This window comes from Quercus lobata, chromosome 3 (genome assembly GCF_001633185.2).
Source record: "Quercus lobata isolate SW786 chromosome 3, ValleyOak3.0 Primary Assembly, whole genome shotgun sequence".
In the NCBI taxonomy this organism is placed as follows: domain Eukaryota; kingdom Viridiplantae; phylum Streptophyta; class Magnoliopsida; order Fagales; family Fagaceae; genus Quercus; species Quercus lobata.
This window is the reverse complement of record NC_044906.1, coordinates 45,918,258-45,930,936: the sequence shown is the minus strand read 5'-3', so window position 1 is coordinate 45,930,936 and position 12,679 is coordinate 45,918,258. Positions and strand designations below refer to the sequence as shown.

The 12,679-nt window shown below is 36.3% G+C and overlaps 1 non-coding gene across 1 annotated transcript; it reads right to left on the bottom strand.

Moving 5' to 3' along the window:
• Nucleotides 1-12,025: 12,025 nt before the first annotated feature.
• LOC115983006 lies at nucleotides 12,026-12,132 on the bottom strand. The gene has a single exon (XR_004089823.1). It is a non-coding gene; the product is annotated as a small nucleolar RNA R71 (small nucleolar RNA).
• Between the last annotated feature and the right edge of the window lie 547 nt (nucleotides 12,133-12,679).

Here is a 12,679-nt window from a genome sequence, read left to right as displayed (position 1 = left end):
CACAAATGCCGAACTCACTATCCTAAGAAAATATACTAAAACAGACCATTAACTAACATAGCTTCAAAAGAAGTCTTCAATCTATGGCACCAATGATCTACCTCCAAAAGATATTGCATTGCTCTAATCTGAAAGGGTGGAGAAAGGGGGGTGAGCTAGAAGCCCAATAAAAGACTACATAACATGAGGATGTCTTTCAAAACAAAACATTAGTATCATTGACAAAATATAGTCTTTACAAAACATTTACAAATAGTTTTAACAATAATATAATATATTCTATAAAACTATCAAGAATAAAACATTTAATTATAACGTTGTAATCATTAAATAAAATAATAACCACTTTAGTTAGCCAAAATACACTAAATAGGTAGAAACAATATATTGTAGTAATAAACATTTTTTTCCACTTATAAAGGTCAATAACAATAAGACCATAGTTTCATATGGAAAACATTAAACATTAGCCAGATAAAAACATAAACTGCTAAACACTTGGTGGGTGAGTCCCATAGGGAACAATAACACTAACCTCAAAGAGGCAACACTGGCTCCAAAGAGCAAACAATAACATTGGCTCCAAAGAGCAAACGATAACACTGCACCACACCACAATAACACTACATTGGCCGAAGACCAACACTTAACCCTGTGTTGGCAAATGTTGCAGACTATCTAGCTAACCGTTTGAAAATATTCTTACTTTATTACAATATTGCCAATATCAATCATATATCATATAACCAATACTTTCTCAAAAATATAGTTTTGAGTCATTCTTAACTTATATAGTTTCAAAGTAATATACAAGAAATAATAAAATTTAGGTATTTATAAACCATTGACAATGGTATAATTTTTTGGAAACTTCACTTTTATAATTATGTATATATAAATTTATTTTTACCAAAAAATATATAAATATATATGTCTTGAGAGACGTCATGTTCTGAAGTCTACTTACCTCTAGTTGCTAATACTTGTAGTTTCAACTCAACTATCTGAATCAATGACAACTAAAACCTAAATAAGGATAAGACAACTCAATAAGAATGGATACACTAAGACAGCAATGAAAATATAAATTTGACTCTTAAAATTCGTATCTCACATTTTATTCTGAAACTACAGCTAAATTAGTACTCAATTGCTTTATCAAGTACTCCAAAAATCAATACCTAGTAAACAATTCTAATGAGCCGAATATGTTGATCTCTATATTATTTAATTCTCCCAGTACGAGTTGGCTTCCAAATAATTTTATGCTTATAGATCATATTATCCCAAATTACATATATATGGCATCCAATAAGATTCCTACCCGTAAGACATAGACAGGATGCTATAAGTTTACAAAGTTATTTCTACCTAGTAACCTGTATCATGCATTAACAATAATTTAGAAACTTGAAACAATTATATAGATTACAAAAGTTATGAAGCTAGCACCACTACCAATCTGCGTAAATCCCAGCAACAAATCATCTAAAAGCTTAATTCATGAGTTTGTATGGAAAAGTTCATGCAAGACTAATATACTACACTAGCTTTATAGATTATCCCATAGATCTTTGTGAGAGAGGCATACATGAACACACGGATGCAGTAATTTTTTTTTCTCCTGTAATCTCATAGTTTCTCTCTCCGTCTTTCAGCAGGAAGCCCTAACTAATTTACACGTTAAAATTGTTTTCACTTGGGCTGAAATTTAAAACCCACTAAAAACTTAAATAAGCTTCCAAGACTTTAATTCCCACTAAAATTCATATTAAGGTTGTTTAGATAGGCTAAAACTCTAAAGAATTCCAATAACACTTAAACTCCTAATCCAAATAGGAAATCTCTTATCCTTTTCCTTAACTAATAAGGAGACTACCCCTAATCCAAATAGGTTTTAATCTCTTATCCTTTTCCTTAACTGATAAGGGGACTAAAAGTTAAATATGAATAATCCACAAAAATAACTCTCACGTTACATCTTCTTTTATTTATCTTCTTTGTAGTAATCATAGTATAAAATAATATGACCTTCAAAATAAATTAAATAATTCATCAATTCCACTCTAGAAGCAATTAAATTCAATTTAAGTGAGGCGGGTGTTACATTAGTGACAAATTTTATCTCTTTCATAACAATTACAAAACCTTTAACATCAATTACAAAACCTATTACAACTTGTTACCACATATAGTAAATGTATGAAATTATGTCCCAAGACCTCAAACAATTTTGCATATTGATGATGCACAAAACTCAGTAGGTCGAATGCTCTAGACTTTATTGATGGTTGGGTGTCTTGAGAAGGAAGAAAGTAACTATTAAAGGTGACCAAGGTGAACCGGCCAAGGACCCTTCGATGGTTAAGTCAATTTTCTCTCTAGAACACATGCATAGTGAGTGAATGAATAGTAAAAATGTACCTTGGTTGGATGAGGCTCGGTCCTTTTATAAAGAGTTTAGAGTGGATCTACTTGTTTGGAGAAGTGTAGACTTAGTGGGGAGAGTGGAGCGAACTTTGGGGAATTCACCCTACGTTTCGAGATGTGGGTTAGTGGCATAACCATTTGAGATTGTAGAAAACACATAGAAATTTACCAAGTGTTTGTTGGTCATTCATACTTGAATATGGTATGGACGACCATACCTTCTTTGGACAACCAGATCCTTGCTGGACAATCGACGACCTGCTTGTAAGTCCACATTTTATATTTGTGGTGCATATTTCTTCTTTCTCCTTTCTAGAGGCTATTTTGGACATTTCTGGTTATGGACAACCAATATGGACAAAGAGCTAATTATTTGAGTTACCATCAGTTGCCCCCTCGTCCATAGGTTGTCCATATTCTCATCTTTCTTACCTTGTGTCGCTTTTTCTGGATTTTAATTTTTCTGAATTTTTTTTTTGATATGTGGCGCTTTTTGATTCGTTGATGGGTTGTATACGTGGTGTCCTGAGATTAGTTGGAATCAATCAGTGTAGATGTTGACACATGGCCGGATCATAGTGGCCAAGAGGTCACGTCGCTTCGTTTTAAGAGGGAGTTAAGCCTTTTGATTGGCTTGCGTCGCTTTAGTGACCCACCCAACCACCTATAAATTGCTCAATACCTCTTCTACCCTCTCACTTTCTCATATTTTCTCTTCTGACATTCTCGTCTCCATCCTCCTTCACGCCTCGTCTAGCAGTCTTCTTCCATCCTTAGTCCTCTTCGTCTAGCATCAGGTATCTTCTTCCTCTTCTTCTATAGGTTTTCTTTTAAGAATTCATTACAAATGGCTGAAATAGTAGTGTCTTCTTCTAGTGATAGGGATGATAGGGAGATAGACGAGTATCATGACAAGAGCAATAGTAGTGAGGGTAGTAGTAGCAAGAGCAGTTTTGAGAGTAGTTCCTCAGATGAGGTATATTCATCTGGGACGCCTGGGATTCCTTTAGAAGTTTTCTAGGAAGAGATAAGGAGAAGGGTAGCATTAGGATCGTCTGCTGGCTCGTCTACCGCTCCTTCATCACATATTCCTTCCCTTGTTCAGCCAATAGATGATACTATGGTCTGCTATGCTTTGAACATACCATCTTTAATAGATGCAGAAAGATTACACAAACTTAGGGGTAAATACCAAATCCCTAATAATATCCACACTCGTTTTCCAACTACTGGGAATGGTGTTGTGCTCCTAACTCCCCAAGGTTGGGCATATATGAGGTTTATATGTTAGGTGGTCTTAGACTTCCTTTGAACGCTTTTGCTAGGGAGATTTTAACTAGGTTAGGCATAGCCCCCAATCAACTTAACCCCAATGGTAGGTGAATCATCATGGCCATGCAAGTATTGTGGAAGGAAGCTTTTGAGGGGAATCGTCCTCTTACTGTGGACGAGTTCCTCTATTGTTATAAACCTTTTGGGATCAGCCAATTCTTTGGCTTTTACCAGTTTTTTTGCTAGAGGCTCAAACTATAGGATGATAAGGTCTCTTCCAACATCTGATAAAGAGTGGAAGAAAGAGTTCTTTTTTGTTTCTGGTCCTTGGGCCAGAGACCCTGAAAGCTTGAATTTGTGTGAAAACACAAGAGCTGTTTAGACCCTCAAATTAAAATTACGGCTTGGTTGATTTTACTCTAACTTAAACTAAGTGAAGAATAGTGTAAATGCGAGTGAACAAATAATATAACTACTCTAAGCCATATTCATCAAATATCAACAATAAAATGAAAGCTAAAAGAGTAGGGAAGAAGAATGCAAACACAGATAACACCGAGACGTGTTATCGAAAAGGAAACCGAAGAACTCGGCGAAAAACCTCTCTACCGCCCTCCAAGCAGTAAATCGATCCACTAGAGAATGAGTTGGAGTACATGAATAACAAAAGACCCTCCAAGCCTAGTCTACCCCATTACTTGAGCCCTTCAAGCTCTTGCTACCAACTGACTTGACGAAGTCTTGTCTTCTCTAGCTCTCTGGATCACGAAATTCAGCCTGATTGCATCCACCAAAAAAATGGCTTCTTCCAATGCTTTCCAGCAGCACCAAAACCTCACTTTACACTTAGGATGGGTGTGGTAAGTGTTTGGGCTATTAACCTCTCAAGGATTTGGATATGGAGAGGTAGGAGTTGAGGAAAACTACAATGGATTGTGTAGAGAATTGTAGGTATGACATTCTCTCACTCTCAAGGGTAATGGCTAGGGTTTTCTCTTTGGAAGGCACTCCTCTCAATATATGGGTAATGTGGGTATATATAGTGTAGGTAAAGACCTGGTGTATCAGATATGACAAACTGGCAAAACAGAATGTTTTGCGGGTATCTCACGGGAAGGCCTTACCTGCGAAATACTCGCAAAAACCAGCTGTCACCGTTTGTCATGAATCTTCACATTCCAGTCATGTGTTGAGCACATGGCTTCACTTTGCAGGAAGTCTTCAAGCAAGCTACCCGCAAAAACTCCTTTGATCTTCAATGAGTCTTGAGTCTTCACACTCTCTCTCACACGCAACCCATACAATGAAATCCCACATAAAATATAGGGTACATAAGATTGAACAAAATTACAATCAAATTTGGCACAGAATTAAAGCCAACACAACTTAGTTGTAAATCACAACTTTACAGACCCCATCAAGGTTGGTAGGGATACTTTCCCTCCACTGGTTGGTGACTGGGGTTGTCTTTGTCCCTAGGGTATGTAACCTCCCTTTTTTTAAAACTCATCTAAATCTTTTTCTTTTTTAAACTCATCTAAATCTTTTTTTCTTCTCTCATTTAACTTCACTTCTTTTTTTGCAGCTGTGACTCATGTAAGCTTAAACAATGTGTTTTTAGATAGGGTTCAACGGGCTTGTTGCTTCTCGGATAGGAGTTTTCACTCTTTGACGACTCTACATCGTCTTACTCGCTAGGGTCTAGGTCCTGAGCCGTGTGAGGAAGCTTTGTTATACGAGACTACAACTTGTCAAAGTAAAATTTCTTTTCTTTACGTTACTTTGTATCATTTTTGTTTTATCATCCCATTCTGAGCTTTGACGACACTTTTTCAGAAATGGCAACGATGAAGGAAAACAAAGAGAAGGAACTTGCTGGTGTCAACGAGGTTTTCTAAACTAAGGATATTGCCCCTATCCAAACTCGTCCAAACATCTCAAAGACATTAAAGTTGGTGCCCCTTGGGTCCTCGGAGAAGAGGAAGGTTATGTCTAAGACGGTTGATGTAGGGAATCTCCCTAGACGTCTAGACCCTAAAAGGCCTATGGTGGATTTTTCTAGCAGTGGCAAAGCTCCTGTCGTCGAGCTTAATCTTTCTCCAGTTGAAAATCTTGTTGTAGTCCTTCCTCCTGATGTTCCTTCTTCCGAGGCTCCCTCTTATCCTGATCCAGAGCCATCCACAGCTCCCCCTGCAAAAAATCCTACTACTACCTCTCACACTCTTCTAATGAGTGAGGCCATGGCCTGGAACATGTGCAAGACAGTGGTGAAGGAAGACAATGTCATGGCTTGCTATGACATGTCTGTTAAGGAGTTTGAATGCTCCACTATCCATGATTTATTCAAGGTATTTTCCTCATCCATAGCAAGTTATAAATTTCTTTTCTAAGTCATATTTTAACATTTTACTCTTTACTGGTCATGTCCAAGTTTATGGTAGCGTCTAGGCAAGACACGGTCTTGGACGAGGAGAAAATCAAGCTCGATGGCAAAGTTCTTGCCATGGAGAGGGAGTTAAGCAAGCAAGCTGGGGAGAGGTTGAAGCTGGAGTACCAAGTGAAATGTCTGGAGTCCGAGGTGAAGGAGTTGAGAAACTTGGTTGAAGAACTCTGAACTGACATTGTTGACAAGGAGCCTTGTCTAGATCACCTTAAAAAGAAGATTGACAAACTTTCCTCATCTATGAAGAAGCCCAAGGACGAGGCAATCAAAGAGTTCAAAGCTTCTAATGCCTATACAAAACTCCTGGATGAGAACTATGCTTCTAGGTTTGAGGACTTTCATCAAGATGCAAGCGAAGCTTTTCCTGGAGTAGATTTTGACTTCATAAGGCTTCGTGTTGCTGCTGAGAGTTCTTTAGTCCCAAGCACCTCTAAAGACATTGATATAGATGATGATGCAACCACCTCTGATAAGCCCAAAGATGATACTTAGCCCATGGTTATTGCTCAACCCAAGGATGATGCTCCCACCGATTTATCCCAGTAGTTTCTATCTTTTATTATAAGCAATCTTTCTCTCTCTTTTTTTGGGAGGGGGGGGGTCCATTTTTTTGGACCATTTTTAATTTGCTTAAGTACATTCACTTCGTCCATGGTTTTAGATATAAGTTTCATACATTTGCCTTTTCAAGCTTAACTTTCAATGGTTTTTGAATGGTGGTTGTCTACCCTTTTTATGAACAAGTTAATATATGTTTGTTTTTCCATGATTGGACGTTTATTCTCATCCCTTTATGTTTGTATATATTCGTCTATGTTTTAGACTTGCTTGTTTAGGGATCTTTGGACATTTGTCGTCCATGACTATCGTCTATTTTATTGCATGCTTTAATTCATCTTTCACTTATTTAGCATCAACGAATATATGTGGGAGGTGTTTGTTCCTTCCCTCATTTTGTTTACCTTAAGGTTTTATCCCACTTTGTGGTGTTTTGCCTTTCCTTTGTCTAAAGGTGGCTTGTAAAGATACATCTCTGCATCTAAAGATTTTGCTCGTCCATGGCTTTTAGCCTTTCTTGTGGACTTTGATTTTGTAAAGAATTAAGAACACTTAAGTAGAAAATCCAAACTGCTTTATATACAAGCTAAGAACTTTGTACACAACATAATATTGTCCATAAGCAATGCACATGCTAGTAGCTAGTGCTTTTTAGGGAATTCGAATACTGGAAAATATAAAATGCTGCTAGAAAACATAAGTTATAGGGGTTAAGGTCATCCAAACTGACCTTCTCAATGAGTCTTCACTGATAGTACTTCCTAAATGTTCCACATTCCATGGATGCTCCAACTTTTGTCCATCCAAAGCATCTAGGTAGTACAATTCTCATCTTTTGGAGTTGATGACTTTGTATGGTCCTTCCCAATTGGGTCCTAACTTTCCATGAACAGGATCCTTAGTAGCCAATGACAACTTTTTTAGGATGAGGTCTCCAATGTTGAATTGCCTGTGTTTGACCATCACATCGTGGTGCTTGGTCATCAAATTCTTGTAGCATGCTACCCTTTATTCTGTGTCCATCCTCACCTCATCTATGAGATTGAGGCTCAGATGGAGCTACTTCTCATTCTCTTCGTCTTTGTAGTGGGTGATAATAGCTTAATTTTGCATATTTATACCATTATTAGAAAGAATTATCATACTTATTTTGAGTTAATTCATGCATTTTATAGTTGGTTTTGGAATAATGCTGAATAATCAATTTTGTGCTTAGTTGAATTTTAATGCGTGCATTTGTCTTTTGTAGGATAATGAAATTAAATAAGGGGATTTGTGCAAAGAAGAAAGTTAATGGGCTTTACTTTTACAAGGGCCATGATGAAGTCAAATACGTCCAACCCAATTAAATTCGAGTCCAATTGGAGCAAGGAATCAAAGGAAATTTGTACTAAATCCAAGTCCAATTCGGATTAGGATTCCAGTCTGCGCACCGGTTAGTATTTGGAGTATAAATTTCGGCTTAGATGTCTAATCAAGATGATTCAAGTTGGGGTTGAAAATTAACTTAAAGGGCTACAACTTTTTAGTTTACCAAAAGTCCAAATTCTAAAGTTAAATGGGCCGAAAATGTCAGTTAGGTGAAGACTAAAAACCTGGGATTTTCTCCAAACGGGAATTCAACTTGTAATAGGATTCCTTGACCTATTTAAAGGATCTTTAGGGAAAAATTCAGGAGAGAGCTGCCATAGAACATAATTTAGGTTTTCTTAAAATTTCTTTACAGTTTTTAGAGTTTTATTTGTGTTTTGGCTTGCTAGAAGCCTTGCTAAGGCAAGGAGTGAAACCCAACCGTTTATTGGTATGTTCTTAAGAATTATATTTTGGTTTTAATGCTTATGTTATTATATTTTTGATTGATTTACTCATCTAGTAAAATGTTTAGTTTTGTATAATTCTTTGATTTATCGTAGACTCTAGGCAAGTTAAATACTTAGTATTCCCTACGAGCTAATTCACTAGTTTTGTTTTGCCTAAAATTAATCAATTTCATGAAACTACATTAGACAATTAATTCTTGAGTTTTTATTGTTAAATCATCCAACTAAGATCATCTTTCGTATGAATTTTAGTTAAGTTATAAAATAAATATATTGTTAATACCACCAATAGATGTGTTGTGTGTAGATCCCTAAACTTTAGCGCCTTAATATATTGTTGTTAAGGACATATTTTATGTAATTGGCTAATCTTTTGACAAAATACACTTTACTTGTAATTGGGTAGATTTAGGATAGGTTTAGTACTTCAAGAAACAATAGTTCAAGTCAAGTGTTAAAGCCATGAAGATCTGACCAAAAAACAAGTGAAAAAAAGTTGTTCATTTAAAGCTTGATAGATACCTTGACAGAAACAGTATCTATCGAGATTTAAGAATGAAGCTCGACAGAAGCTGAATCTATCGTGATCTACGAAATCAAAATTTCCATATCTAATTTTTGGCCCTAGTTGACACGTATATGTAGAGTTTCTTTTCTCACAACCCTAAACATATATAAGACTCATTTTAAAAGCCATAATACATGGAGAACACATGCAGAAAGTGACCTAGTGCCTTATTCTCTCTGCAAGAAGTTACTGCGTCTTTTGCGCTTTAGGGTTTTGTAACCAAGTACTTCTTGATCTTTATTGTTGATGAAGTGAAGAACTTTGTAGCTAACAACATCTTCAAGTTGCTGGAGTTAGTCACGTACTAGGATCCGTGCAAAAAGGTGGCGTTCATATATTAAAGAGTTCAGAGGTTTTAAAGCGATAGAAGGTTTCTGCTGTAAATTCATCTTCAGGGATTGTAGAGTCTAGGGAAAAAGGTTTTGTACTAGATCTGAAATTTCTCTTTACTATAGTGAATTGCTTTTCGGGAAGGTTTCCCCGTAGGTTTTTTACTATGAAACTAGTTTGTTTCATTAGTTTTCCTAAGTCATCATATCTTGTCTTATTTACTATTCTACTGTGCATGATATTGACATGATATTGATGTTTGTTTGTTTTAACAAGATTTATTCATAATAAATCTAATTAAAAACTTGGGTTTAAAACTTGTTATTTCTATCAACCAGGGTCTAAATTTCTCAACAAGTGGTATCAGAGCTGGTTCACTCTGTTTGGATTAATTTCCTAAGTGTGATCCTTAACCCCTGTTGTCATGGATCATGGACAATCACTTTTGATTCCTCCTTTATTTGATGGCACTAATTATGCGTACTGAAAAGTTCGTATGAAAGCTTTTTTGTAGGCTCTAGGTGAAAAAGTATGGCAAGTTGTTAAAGTTGGCTGGATTAAGCCAAAGGAAGTGCCGGTGGATTGGGATGAAGCAACAATCAAAGCAACAAATTTCAACAGTAGGGCCTTGAATGCTTTGTTTAGTGGGGTGACCAATAAGGAATTCAAGAAAATATCATCCACGGAAGTTGCCAAGGAAGCATGGACCATTCTTGAGACCACCTATGAAGGTACCAAGGCAGTAAAGACTGTGAAGTTTCAAAGACTCACTAGTAGTTTTGAAGAAATAAGGATGAAGGAGGATGAGACCTTCGATGAGTTCTATGCTAAACTCAAGGATATTGTGAATTCTGCCTTCAATCTTGGAGAATCTATAGCAGAATCCAAAATTGTTAGGAAAATCCTTAGGTCCTTACCTGAAAGATTCCATGCCAAGATCATTGCCATTAAAGAAGTGAAGGATATTGATCAAATTCCTTTGACTGAGCTTGTAGGGAACCTTTAAACCTATGGGATGGGATTAGGTTTAATGGGAAAAAGGTGGAAAGAGTAGAAACTTGGCTCTTAAGGGTATAGAGGAAAAGATTGATGACTCTAAAGATGAAGATGAAAGTGAAGATGAAGATGAAGATGATGATTAGGATGAGGATCTAACCTTCATAGCTAATGAGATTATCAAGCTTCTTCAATATAGGAAAAATGATAAGGACAAACCTCCTAAGAAATCTAAATCCTCTAGGAAGGATAAGAGTGAGAAACCCCTTATCCAGTGCCATTAGTGTAAAGGTTTTGGTCATATGAGGATAGAGTGCCCAAACTACCATATGAAGGAAAAGACCAAGAAGTCAAAAGATAAAGGGTTGGTTGCTACCTTGAGTGATATTGAGAATGACTCTTCTGATGAGTGTGTGGATGAATGTGGTCACTTTATAACTTTTGCTGCCACAACTGATAAGGTGATTGTGGAGAGTGCTAGTAACAGTGAGGATTCTTCTGATGATGAAGTACCCAAGAAGTTGAACCTTCAGGAAGCCTATGATAAGCTATGCACTGAGTTTATAAAATCTTAGAAGGCATTACATCTTTGTAGAAAAGAGCTTAATGAGGTAAAAACTGAAAAAGCTGATCTATTAGTCAAATTAGATGAGACTACAAGGTTGGTTGAGACTCTTGTTGTGGAGAACACCTCATTTGATGGGAAGGTCAAGAATCTTGAGGTAGAGCTTAGTCAAGCTAGAACTCAAATAGAGAGGATGTCTAGTGCAAAGCTTGATGAGGTCTTGAATGCTCAAAATCCTAGTTCTAATAAGGCTGGCTTAGGATATCTTGATTCCTCTGGTCCCTCCTCTTCCACGGCTTCTGGATTAAAGACTATCTTTGTGCCCTAATCTAAGAGGTTTTCGGCATTAAATTTCTTCACATATTTGGTAATATCTCTCTAACTCTTTTCTTTTTAAGTAGTTTAGTTTTCCTTTATATTTTTTCTTTTCTTTTCTTTTCTTTTTACTTCTTTTTATTGTTAAAGGTGTTTGTTTTCTTTTCTTCTTCTTTCTTGCTTTACTATTGCATGCGTGTTTGGTGTCGTGATAGTGATAAACGCTTGGTTAGAATTGAGTCTAATAATTTTTTTGGCAATTTATATGATTCTTTCTCACATTCTCACACACTTGATATCATGGTGGACTTAGATAGTAATCATGGTGATGAGAATAATTTAAATAATGAAAACTTCCATGCTCACCAACCCATTAGAACTCTCAGGGATTATTTGCAACCTACTAGGAGTAGTGCACCATCATGCAACATTTTTCCAACTAATGCAAATAATTTTAATTTTAAGCCCAGTATGATTTCATTACTTCTTAAATTTTGTGGCTTAGATTCTGAAAATCCCTACCTACACTTTAAGGAATTTGAGGAGGTATTTTCTACCTTCTATGACCAATCATGTAATGAAGAGACCATTAGGTTGAAGTTGTTTCCTTTTTCTCTTACAGATAGGGCAAAAACTTGGCTTAATTCTTTGAGACCTAGGTCAATTGGTACTTGGCAAGAGATGCAAACTGAGTTTTTATAGAAATTTTTTCAATTCATAGGACTAATGCACTTAAAAGACAAATAATGAATTTTTCACAAAAAGATAATGAGACATTTTATTAATGTTGGGAAAAATTTAAAGATTTGCTTAATGCTTGTCCACATCATGGCTATGAAACTTGGCGTATAATTAGTTTTATCTATGGAAGTTTAACTCCAAAGATGGGCCAATTTGTAGAAATGATTTGCAATGGAGAGTTTTTGAATAAAGATCCTATTGAGACTTTTGATTATTTTGATCTCTTAGCTGAAAATGCCCAATCTTGGGATACCACTATTACCTAAGATAGGTCTAAAGCATCCACCAACCCCTCTGGGGGTGGTAAGTACCAACTTAGGGAAGATGATGACCTTAGTGCTAGGGTGGCTAGTATAACTAGGAAGCTTGAAGTCATGGAATTAAGGAAAGTCAATGGAGTCAATACTGTGCCTAAAATTGATAGGGTTTGTAGGATTTGTGAGACCATGGAACACCCTACCAATGAATGTCCTACAATTCCAGCTTTTAAAGAGGTGTTGCATGATCAAGCAAATGCTATGAACATGGTGAAAAAATCATACCCTTCCCTTTATTCAGAGACATACAACTCAGGGTGGAAGAATCACCCAAATTTTAGTTGGAGGAATGATAATGTGGTTGCATCTCCTACACATGTTTCT